Source organism: Hevea brasiliensis, chromosome 4, assembly GCF_030052815.1.
Source record: "Hevea brasiliensis isolate MT/VB/25A 57/8 chromosome 4, ASM3005281v1, whole genome shotgun sequence".
Lineage (NCBI taxonomy): Eukaryota > Viridiplantae > Streptophyta > Magnoliopsida > Malpighiales > Euphorbiaceae > Hevea > Hevea brasiliensis.
In genome coordinates this window covers 39,329,790-39,342,724 of record NC_079496.1, presented here as the reverse complement: position 1 = coordinate 39,342,724, position 12,935 = coordinate 39,329,790, and positions in this window count along the sequence as shown.

The window sequence follows — 12,935 nt, the reverse complement described above, 5'->3', positions numbered from 1 at the left end:
AGGTAGAATTACTGAATCTTGGCATTCGTTGTCTATTTTCCAAATCAAGAATAATATATTCGAACTATCCTATGCGGTACGCGCCTTCTGGACGTCAAGTCGGTGACCTCGTTCAAGGTACAGACCCTCACCGACGGAATCCACCGTGGAAATTCCTTAATTTTTGTTATATTATTATTATTATTATTATTCTTATTATTAATATTTTTTGATATTTTTTAAATTTTAGCACATTGTGTACTTTATTTTTTTATCATTTTTAAAAATCAACTCCTCATCTTCTTAGCTTTCATTCCCAACTAAAGGAGCTTGATTTAGTGGCCAAAGGAGAGAGAACTAAAAAGAGAGAAATGGTTGTTTTCGAAACTTTTTAGGCCGATTATGGCCAGATAGTGACGGGATTGGATGATTGTACACGATAATCTTTATCTACGTTCCATAAGTTTTGATTTAACACCAATCATGCATCGATCAGATGTTGGACGGAGAAGATGCTCATTGGATAGCCTAAAGTGCTCATATAAATATTTTATTAAACATAAAATGCAATTGAAATTCTTTTATATTACAAAACATTTACTAACAAAGCATAATTGTAACACCCTCTACCCGATCTACAGTAAAATCGAGCAAAGGAATATCATATTTTATGCACAGAGTATCTAAACTTGTATTAGAAAAATTTTCTTTATTAATGTTTACTTTTTAATTTTAATCATAAATTTAAAATGGAAAAACTGCAAGAGTTTTCCCTAAACATTTAATATCCACATGTTAATAATAATATTTACAATTTCCAAGTTTGACAATATTGACAATCAATTCTCATCATATTTGTATTCAACTTTATTCCGTCATCATATGCGAATATTAACATAACATATATTCAGACATAAACCTGTAAATATAATAAAATATGTTTATACTTAAATTTACAGTTATCCAAAATAAATTTACATCACGTGTTTTTAGTACATGGAAAATGGGCATACAAAAATGAGTGATAAAATGTATCTAGTGTTGGTAGTGCATCTACTACAAAATCCAAGTATGAGGTGACTTCGAACTTTCCTGCAGATCCACTCTCTCCTTTTTTGTCTGACTTTTTACTCCTTACCTTCTGTACCTGCACGAGGAAAAACCTACTCACTAAGCTTTATAGCTTAGTGATGCACTCTTAATTTAAAAAAAAAAAATTAAAAGCAATTGCATACATACTGTAAGAGATTTAAAAAAAATAATGTTCAAAAATAAAGAAACTCAAAACATCAAATCTATGACCATTTCCAAATACAAACATGCTGAATCAATAAAATGATACAATGAATATATGAAATCTTTAAAGTTCAAAGTTTAACATAATTCTCATTATATTTGTGTATATTTTCTTAATTAAATCATATTTTAAGATTTTTTATGTGCTTACAATAACCTATGACATAACTGTATGGACTAGATATGAGACTCCCAGTATTGAACACTCGGTGTCTCTGACTGGTTAAACAATGGGCACTCGGTGCCTCTATATAACTGTCAACATGTACCATAATAAAATTTGGCACTAAAAGCCATAGATAAAGAATCATTGATTGGGTATTCGGTGCCTCTAATAGACATTCATCAATCCATTAACATAATTAATAAAGTTGTGACACTCGTTACCTGTCTACAGTGTAGCCGAGCAAGACATGTCATACTCGATGCCGGAGCACCCTATCTTATCTTACTTTATTCTTTTAATAATTTGTTCTCGTTATATTTTAATATCAATTATTTTTCTAAGGAGAAACCAGCGGAGTTTTCCCTGTTTTTATTACCAGTTGGCGTATTTCACTATTTACCTACTTGAAAATTCAACAATATTTTCATAATAAAATCTTATCCATACTACTCATAATTATCTCATCAATTCGAATATCCTCTATATAATTCAATTTCATATTCATTTCCATACATTCCCATTCATTCTCAACTCATATGTGAAAATTTTCAATCTTCATTAATTTACATGATATATAATTTAATCACATATGAACTAACCGATTTATTAATGTACAACACATTGTTAGTAGCATGCCCTAGAGCATATCATTTAGTATGTATCTTGTACATGTTTTATTAATAAAAGACATTTTCACTTTTCTGTTTATATAATATATTTATGTGTAATAGAAAAGGTCCATTGACATTTTGTTAAAACTTCTATTCTTAAATTGTTAAGAATATGAGTGACAATATTTCTAGCATAAAGTATCATAAATAGGTTCACAATCGAGGATACTTCACAATAAAGACATGACTTATCCAGTAAGATTGTATTCATGTTTGTTTCCAAGTTATTTATATGAGATATAAATAAGATGAAATGGTAAGTCTCATGCCATATAACAAACATGATAGGCACTTATACATGATAAGTAGGCCAAACCAGTGACGTTTATGAAGCACATGGAGTTTACTCTTGTTAATGTATTGTCATAAATCATGTCAGTGCATATAATTTTTAGACCTGAGATAGCACAGTTATCTTGTATATAGATGGTTTGAGTTGGATACTGCTTTCATACTTGTATTGTGTATGGGTATATGGGCATGTGTTGGCTCCTACTAGTTATATATGGAGGTAGGTGTTGATCAAGATGGAATTTATTCCTCTAAGTAAATAGGGATAAAATCCTATGTTCATTTAATTGTTCTTGATGTTTCAAGTTCCTGGCCAGGACAGATAGATTTATTCAGAAAGAAGTTTCTGATGAGAAAATCTTTTTAATCAAGAACTGGAATTAAAAGAGAACATAATATTAATAGCAAATGGGGTTTGACATAAACCATGACTCTAACTCGAATTGGGATTTTATAATAGAGAGATTCTAGTGCATGGTAACATATGATTATAGGTTCATTTAAGGTAAACCTTATTATTGATTAGGTGGTCATGGAATGCTATGCTAGGTGTTAACCATGGTCTATAAGGTGCATAAAATGATTTAGAGAAATCATTTATGGTAAGAAAGAGTTCTGATGATATTAAGAGTTGATATCATGTCTCATTGTCAATTAGTGATGAGCCTAGTAAGTCACAAACATACACAAGTAATCACTAAATTAAATAAAATTTAATTAATTAATTAAAGAGTTTAATTGATTAATTAAATAGTTTTGGTTTGCAATTAGATTGTAAAGTCCCTAGCATGGCTTGAAACCAAATCTAGGTTATTGGATGTATAGTATAAGCTAAATTTATATTTAAAGTGTTTAAATATGAATTTAATTAATGAGAAATTAATTAATAAAGATTAATTAATTAATTTATATTTGATATAAATTGATTAGAAGAAGAGAAATAATTATTTTGGGTTGAGAACTCAAAATTAAGATACTGGGGTATTTTGGTCATTTCACAGGGTGACATGTGGCTCAATGAGATGGTGACACATGACACTACACATAAGCTTGCCATACGTCTTTTAATCATGTAAGATGATTAAAGTCAAGATTAAATATAGGTTTGACACTTGGCACAATATGATTGGGTCAATTAAACCTGGAGCCAATTAGAAGGTGACATGTGGCAAGGGTTTTAAGTGATGACTTAGCTATATAAGAGTTGTTATGAAAGAGTAAAACATGTGGGCTGCTGTTCTTCTTTGGTGCTGCCACTCTAAGAACATCTCCCTTCTCTTCTTCTTCATCTCTCATCAATTCAAAGAGATTAGCCAACAATCTCTTGAATTAAAAATACTAGAAATCGTTTCTAGTGTCCTGTTTACATCTGTAATCTCTCAAAAGGCAAAACTTGATTTTCTAATTCATAGAAAAAGCTTTAGAAGCTGCTCAAGGGCTACCATTGGTGATCTTAGTGTGGACAAGCTAGAGGGACAACATCTGGTATCCTAAGCGCATCCCAAAGGTGCCAAACACACTGCAGTGCATGAAAAAGGTTAGTGCACTTGTTCTTGATCTAATCTAGGATTCTAAAGAATTAATCTGTTAATTCTAAAATCTTAAATGACAAATGTAGATCCAAAAATATATTAAAAGAGTTTTAATATGTTGTTTATCATTGAAATCAAATAGATAAAAATGAATCTTGCATGATGCATATGACCCTAAATGAGAAATTTTGAATTTCAATGATCTAAACTTGTATTTTTCATGCTTTCGCTGTATCAGAACCACTATATTTGCTATTTAGATTGTTGATTATATGATTTAATTGTGTGGTTTGATCATGAGATGATAGATCCATTACTGGTTGCAAAGGAAAAGTGGCAGCTTGTTGATGAACACCATTGGTACGCATACTTTGTGGTCACCAATGGTGTGCGCAAGGTTTGGGTTTTTAATTTACAATTATTATATGATATAAAAGCTCATCCTATGTCTAATTAAATTTTTTAATTAGAGTTTTAATCACACAATTAAATTTTGATTCATATCTGAATTTTAAAAGTTGTTTGAATGTGATTCAAATATGAATTTTTAAAGTTGTTTGAATGTGATTCAAATCTGAAATTTAAAAGTTGTTTGAATGTGATTCAAATATGAAATTTTAAAGTTGTTTGAATATGATTCAAATCTAAATTTTTTAAATTTGTTTGAATGTTATTCAAATCTGAATTTTTTAAATTTGTTTGAATGTGATTCAAATCTGAATTTTTAAATTTGTTTGAATGTGATTAAATCTGAATTTTTAAATTTGTTTGAATTATATTCAAATATGGATTTTTAAGTTGAATATGAGATATTCAATTTAATTTAAGTATGTATATTTTATTTAATTGTTAAATAGTGATATGCACGATGGATGATCATGGACTATAAAAGACCAATGTGATTGGATTTATTTCTTTTATGTTTCTTTGGGTTGTAAATTAATTAATTTATTTTAATTTATTTTGGGCATGTATTATTAAGGTTGTAATAATTTTTGGGTTGCAATTTCATTTATTTAGTTCTTGTAAATTCGCCTTGATATGCCAAGGATTACTATGTAATTGGATTGCAAGAAGAACAAGGAGGTCAAGAGCATTGGTGGGACCGGTGGGAGGAATTCAATATCAAGTGTTGATTATGTACTCCTTCAGTAACTATTGTAATATGAATGAATGAAATGCACCTAGGAATGCCCTGATTCAATCTTAGTGGCTCAGAATTGAATCCCTTAGAAAAGTCCATGATCATACCATATTTATTTATTATCCATGAATGCATGAGATGTATGAAAATGTATGCAAGTATATGATATATGCATGTTAATTGGATAATGTGCATGTCACACCGTATCCCTCTGTAAGGCATGACATGATCCCGTAGTATACCTAATGAATTATCAAACTTCGTCTACTGATAACCCATTAAATACACTATAAGGGATTTTAAAATTTTTTTTACTTCATTTTTTACAGTGGTGAGCACTATTGACAGGTATTAAAAAATTTTAACTAAAGTGAAACAAAATAACAAATTTGAGTATCAATAATTTCTGTAAAAATTTCGGCAGAGTGCCATCTTTATTTTGAATAAAATAGTTCTTCCAAAAAAACCTATAAAAAGCATTTCCAATATATTTCTCAATCCCAAACTCCAATACATTTGTTCAACACAATAAATTTCTCAACATTATCAATTCAGTTCAACAATCAATTTTTCAGTGTTTCCAAAAGCTGAGATAAGATAAATATACCACAATATTTTTACAAGCCAAATAATTTACAATTTTAGTTTACAACTACTCAAAACCAAGTACAATATATACATACAGTGCAAATACATTACAACAAAAACTATAAAATATGGTATACTCAATATACCCGGTGAAATCTTAAAATGTGGTACAAGCAGACTACTCTGCTGCTCTGTCCGTCTGTCTACCTGCGACAATAATGAAAAAGCTATTGCTGAATAAAATTTACTCAGTGGTACACAATAACAATTTAAAATGCGGTATGTAAAACTTTTATTAACAATTTACAATCCAAACAATTCATAATTTTTCAAAGCTCATATAACATAAATTTGATCAAACAATTGAATAACACAGTGTTGCCAATCAATAATACAACTTAGGTCATGACACAAACTTTTCCAAACATGCCGTGTGTACATCACGACAAGGCACACTCACCCCAACAATCGAAATCAATGAGGGAGGTAGCTAGCTAAATAATGAGAACTCATCCACACTCACCTCAGACTGACAAGTCAAAGAGGGAGGAATATAATCATACTCACCTCATAAATGGAGGAGGAACATAGTAATATTGTCATGCCAAGTGTTAATCAAAATAATTTCAAATCACAATATTTAAATATTTCATACAAACCATAAATCATATTTTAACTCAAAATTTCCATTTGCAAAGTAAGCAACACAATAATTTCCAAATAAGATTCCCAAAGCCAAAACAATAAAAAATTATTCATAACTTATTTCTCCAAATAAATTTTGTAGTAAAATCAATAAATATAAAAAGTATTGTGCACAGACCTGATTTGAGTCGCCCCTAGGCCTTGACTCAATGTTCCTTATGCTTCTCAATATCCTTTTCAACTGAAACACACAATTTAAAGTGTTTTAATACTCAATAAATTTGTTTCTAACAATAAAATCCAATATTTAAATTTTCTTGGTACTATTCCCTTCAATTCATTTCATTAGTCAACCTATAATGTTGACCCTTGATGCACTCTAAGTGAGTCAATTCTAATGTTACCAATATCTCACATTTTATAAGCCTTTAGTGTTGGTATATGTTATCAATTTCATTTCCAAGTGTATTGCATTTTATTGCAATTTATCAGATTTCGGTATACTATTTTGACCTAGCCAGATGACCTAGTTTCCTTGGTTTTCGAGTTCCGGTCCAAACTACAAACTTTTAGGTCTATGTCTTATTGAACGCGAGGCAAAATTTCAGGTCATTATGAGTTGTGTAGACCAAGATATGGCCAATTTACCAATGCTAGACAGAATGCACTAAAATGGTAGGCTTAGGTCATTTTTAGGTCACTTTTGATTCGGCTAGTTTTGGTACGTGAACTTGTGCAAGCTATTTGGCTTTGTTCTGGCCATTTCTGGGCTTTGGTATCTTCACAAGAATTGTAGATCTATGTCTAAACTATTCATGGTAAAAATTTCAAGTCATTTGGATCTGTTTTGAGTAAGTTATGGTAAAAAACGTAACTACTGCCCAAACGGTCAATTTTCAGGCTTTTAAGTCACTAATCCAGATTTGGTCATTTTTAAGGTCAGTTTCTAGGTAGAATTTTGGTGACATTTCTATATGAAAGTTGGCCTATTTGGTGTCTAGTTTCACCCTCCATTGGCCTCATACCAATTGGGTTCACAGTTTGGCACTTACGACCTAATTTAGGTACTGCCATCAATACACAACCTGCACAAAACACTTATACTTCCAATTTGATATTCCTTCTCCTCCTTATTACTTCAATATTCAATCAATGGCACTTCAATATATATATATATATATATATATATATATATATATATATATATATATATATATATATATATATATTTCCAGCAAGCATATTGGGCAGAACACTCAAGTGCTCAATGCACACAATTCACCATTCAAGCTCAACATTCACTTCCATCAAAATTCAACATATCTCAATATCAATATTACACATACACTTCAATATGCTCATACTTCAATATCACTTACACATGCTACCCACAATTTAACACTATCATATTTCATTAATAAACTTCATATTCATACACAAATTCATGATATTATATGCTGCCAAACATGGCAGTTTGCCAAAGCATCAATATCCCATTTTAAACCCTTAATTCAAGCACTAACACGCACATACTTGGATATTAACCTACTACAACTTTTATTTGAGTTAATCAACCTTAATTCCTATCCAATACATATAAGAATAAGTCACTAACCCTGCATTTCCATAGCTGCCAAAATCAAGGTTCACCAATACTCATCATTTCCTCAATTTTTCTTAGCAATTCAACTTACCCAAAGCTCAACACAAGGATTATTAAAGGAAAATGGAAAGATTAAGCACTAACCTTTTTTTTGTGCTTGATCAAACTTCACCAAAACTCCTTTTCTTGATTCTTACATGATGCCCATGATGTGTAGATCAACTTTAGTGAATAAATTTATAAAGATCAAGGCTTGAATATAGATTGATGGAGCTTGTGGTATGGTGCGGCCATGGAAGAATTTTTGAGAGAATTTGGTTTGGCTTGGAGAAGAATGTAGAAGAAGAAGATGGAGTTAGTGGAGTTTTCTATCCACTTGAGTATTTATATACTCCATAGTGCTCCACTAATGTAATTAAAAATTGGATTAATGTAAGATTTCCTTTAATTACACTTTTACCCTCAACTTCCCTTAAATTACATTTTATCTTTAATTTCATTTTTCATTAAATTTTCAAAATATAATACCACTTATTTTTCATGGACATTTAGGTGAAAAGGCAACTTGGGGTGTCAATTGACCGCAATGCCCCTATTCGGGTTGCTTTTCGGCTTTTTCGGTAACACCGATTTTTATCAGTTTTTCGATTTTTTTGTTTTTCTTTGTACTAATTATTTAATTTTTCTTTGACATTTCTAATACAATTTATTTTTCAATAGATGTTTATTTAAGTCCCAAAAATATTTTCTAGGGTTTCCCGCGGTCCAAGGTTAGTCAACGACCCACGCCGCAACTTTCCGGTTCGATTACCCATCGGTACGGTTTTGTCCATTTAGCTTAGTTCCATTTTCTCTCTTTTATTTCTCTTGTATTTTCCTCTATTGTATTTCAATACCTTATATCTCCACACTAATATTTAAATATAATTCCTGGCATCCTAGCTGTCCGGACAGACACTGTCACCGGAACAGTAGAACGCACTACCGAACATAGGGGGGTTACAATTCTCCCCCCCTTAAAATAAAATTCGTCTCGAAATTTTACCCAATAGTCGTCTTTCAATAGTCATACGTTTATTTTTTCCTATCTATATGATCGTATAATATTCTTTCCTTTGAATTTGTGTAAGACTTTTAACAATCTAATACAATATTTACTTTGTTTATACAACACCTATCTTTTCTTGCTATCGTTTTGTCTAATATTTCGATTCATGTTCCCTTTTTGAAAGACCATTGAGGTCGTATTAGAATTACTTATCTAATTATAAGTCCTTTGACCATTCTAGTCAATAATCTTACTCATATTTTTAACATTTCTTTGTTATATCTGAACCAACTATTCAAATTTTTTACTTCCATAACTCTTTTTGTCTATTAATATTCTAAAATCTACTTCCTTTTGTACTAAACTATAACCTTTCGATATTCTAACTTTTGAGTTTTAAATCCTTAAGTAGGATTTCCAAACTCATTTCCAACTATAAAATTCTGTCCTGGCATAACTATACCAAAACAGATGTTGTTGACAACTCTTCTCATCTTGGTGTACTATCGAGTAGTACGTAGCTCTACAAAATAATCTCAAGTTAGTACTATAATTTGCAGCTTACAGTACAAACATCAAGAACATTGCATAGTTACTACGATACATTCCAATAGATCAAACTTTCCTATATTTTATCCTTCTCGAATTTACTAATATCCGAAACTTATTCTAATTACAATATCCATTGACAATTACTAACTGTAACATCTTTGTCCTCATCTAAAGTAATGCCATTACTGTAACTTACTTTTAGATAACTGAATTTTTTTTTTATACGAGGGACAGTAGGAAGGCAAACAATACTGGTACTAACATAAAAGTATGCAGACCCTAAGTCAAACAATACATATATATATCTTAGTTACTAATCGAGAAAGTATCAGTAATAATGTCAAAAGTCTCAGCCTCTTCTCTCTGTCTCATTGCATAGACTCTGACCGGAGCACTGCCTTGCTCTGATTGATTCACTGTGCCTTGGTTGCTTGATGGACTACCTCTACCCTTGTCTCTACCTCTGCTAGGTATTTGTGAACCTCTGGTGACAGGATCTTGAACTGATCCTTCAGCAGTAGTAGGAGGTGGCCTAACTCTACGGGCACTGGTGCAGTCCTTGGCAAAGTCTCCTGTGCCTCCACAGTTATAACAGGCTCCTATGGCCTTGTAGCATACCCCACCATGATTTCTACCACAAGTTTCACATTGGTGGGGAGGGTAGGAACTTGTAGTTGTTCAACAACTGGACCTTGGTGGTCTCTGCCCTAATGATCCACCTCTGTTATATCCCTAAGCTCGGGGCTCCTCAAATTCTTTTCTCTTCCCCAAATTATTGCTCGAGCTCTGACCCATAGGTTTTTCCCTCTTCTCTATTTCACACTGCCCTTGTGGGGTTGGAGTGCAATACTTGAGCTTGGTGTGAGTATCAGCCATTTGTTAAAAGAAAGTGGCCATTTGCTGGGCCATTTTTGCAGTAATTTGTACCAGTAAAACTAGTACAGTCGGGCCTTCAACACTTTGTGGAGCTGGGGCCTCAACTTGTACTTCTGCTATCACAGACTATTCTATTTTCTCATTTTTCTCTTCCATATCTTTTCACAGGATTTTCTATTTCCTATACAACCAACACAAGGACATTTCCTCCTGTTAGTGCGTATTTATAATGTAATGTACTGTATGTATCAAATAATGACATTGAGTAGTTGTACTATGAAGAAAGAATATTCAAATTATAGATCAAAACAAAATTTAAAAACTAGCTCTGATACCACTAAAACATGTCACACCCTACCCCTCCGTAAGGCATGATATGATCCCGTAGTATACCTAATGAATTATCAAACTTCGTCTATTGATAACCCATTGAATACACTATAAGGAATTTTAAAACTTTTCTTACTTCTTTTTTTACAGTGGTGAGCACTATTGACAGGTGTTAAAAATTTTTAACTGAAGTAAAACAAAATAACAAATTTGAGTATCAATAATTTCTATAAAAATTTCGACAGAGTGCCATCTGTATTTTGAATAAAACAGTTCTTCCAAAAAAACCTGTAAAAAGTATTTCCAATATATTTCTCAATCCCAAACTCCAATAAATTTGTTCAACACAATAAATTTCTCAACATTATCAATTCAGTTCAACAAACAATTTTCTAGTATTTCCAAAAGCTGAGATAAGATAAATATACCACAATATTTTTACAAGCCAAAATAATTTACAATTTAGTTTACAACTGCTCAAGACCAAGTATAATATATACATATAGTGAAAATACATTACAACAAAAACTATAAAATATGGTATACTCAATATACCCGGTGAAATCTCAAAATGTGGTACAAGCAGCCTATTCTGCTGCTCTGTCCGTCTGTCTATCTGCGACAGCAATGAAAAAGCTATTGTTGAGTAAAATTTACTCAGTGGTGCACAATAATAATTTAAAATGTGGTATGTAAAACTTTTATTGACAATTTACAATCCAAACAATTCACAATTTTTCAAAGCTCATATAACACAAATTTGATCAAACAATTGAATAACACAGTGTTGCCAATCAATAATACAACTTAGGTCATGACACAAACTTTTCTGAACATGCCATGCGTACATCACGACAAGGCACACTCAGCCCAATAATCGAAATCAATGAGCGAGGTAGCTAGCTAAATAATGAGAACTCATCCACACTCACCTCAGACTAACAAGTCAAAGAGGGAGGAATATAATCACACTCACCCCATAAATGGAGGAGGAACATAGTAATATTGTCATGCCAAGTGTGAATCAAAACAATTCCAAAATCGCAATATTTAAATATTTCATACAAACCTCAAATCATATTTTACCTCAAAATTTCCATTTGCAAAGTAAGCAACACAATAATTTTCAAATAAGATTCCCAAAGCCAAAACAATAAAAAATTATTCATAACTCATTTCTCTAAATAAATTTTGCAGTAAAAGCAATGAATATAAAAAGTATTGTGCACAGACCTGATTTGAGTCGCCCCTAGCCCTTGACTCAATGTTCCTTATGCGTCTCAATATCCTTTTCAACTGAAACACATAATTTAAATTGTTTCAGTACTCAATGAATTTGTTTCTAACAATAAAATCCAATATTTAAATTTTCTTGGTACTATTCCCTTCAATTCATTTCATTAATCAACCTATAATGTTGACCATTGATGCACTCTAAGTGAGTCAATTCTAATGTTATCAATATGTCACATTTTATAAGCCTTTAGTGTTGGTATATGTTACCAATTTCATTTCCAAGTGTATTGCATTTTATTGCAATTTACCAGATTTCGGTATACTATTTTAACTTAGCCAGACAACCTAGTTTCCTCGGTTTTCGGGTTCCGGTCCAAACTACAAACTTGTAGGTCTATGTCTTATTGCACGCGGGGCAAAATTTTAGGTCATTATGAGTTGTGTAGACCAAGATATGGTCAATTTACCAATGCTGGACAGAATGCACTAAAATGGTAGGCTTAGGTCATTTTTAGGTCACTTTTGGTTCGGCCAGTTTTGGTACTTGAACTTGTGCAAGCTATTTGGCTTTGTTTTGGCCATTTCTGGGCTTTGGTGTCTTCATAAGAATTGTAGATCTATGTCTAAACTATTCATGATAAAAATTTCAGGTTATTTGGACCTGTTTTGAGTAAGTTATGGTCAAAACACTAACTGCTGCCCAAATGGTCAATTTTCAGGCTTTCAAGTCACTAATCCGGATTTGGTCATTTTTAAGGTCAGTTTCTAGGCTGAATTTTGGCAATATTTCTACATGAAAGTTGCCTATTTTGTGTCTAGTTTCAACCCCCATTGGCCTCATACCAATTGGGTTCATAGTTTGGCACTTATGACCTAATTTAGGTACTGCCATCAATACACAACCTGCACAAAATACTTACACTTCCAATTTGATATTTCTTCTCCTCCTTATTACTTCACTATTCAATCAATGGCACT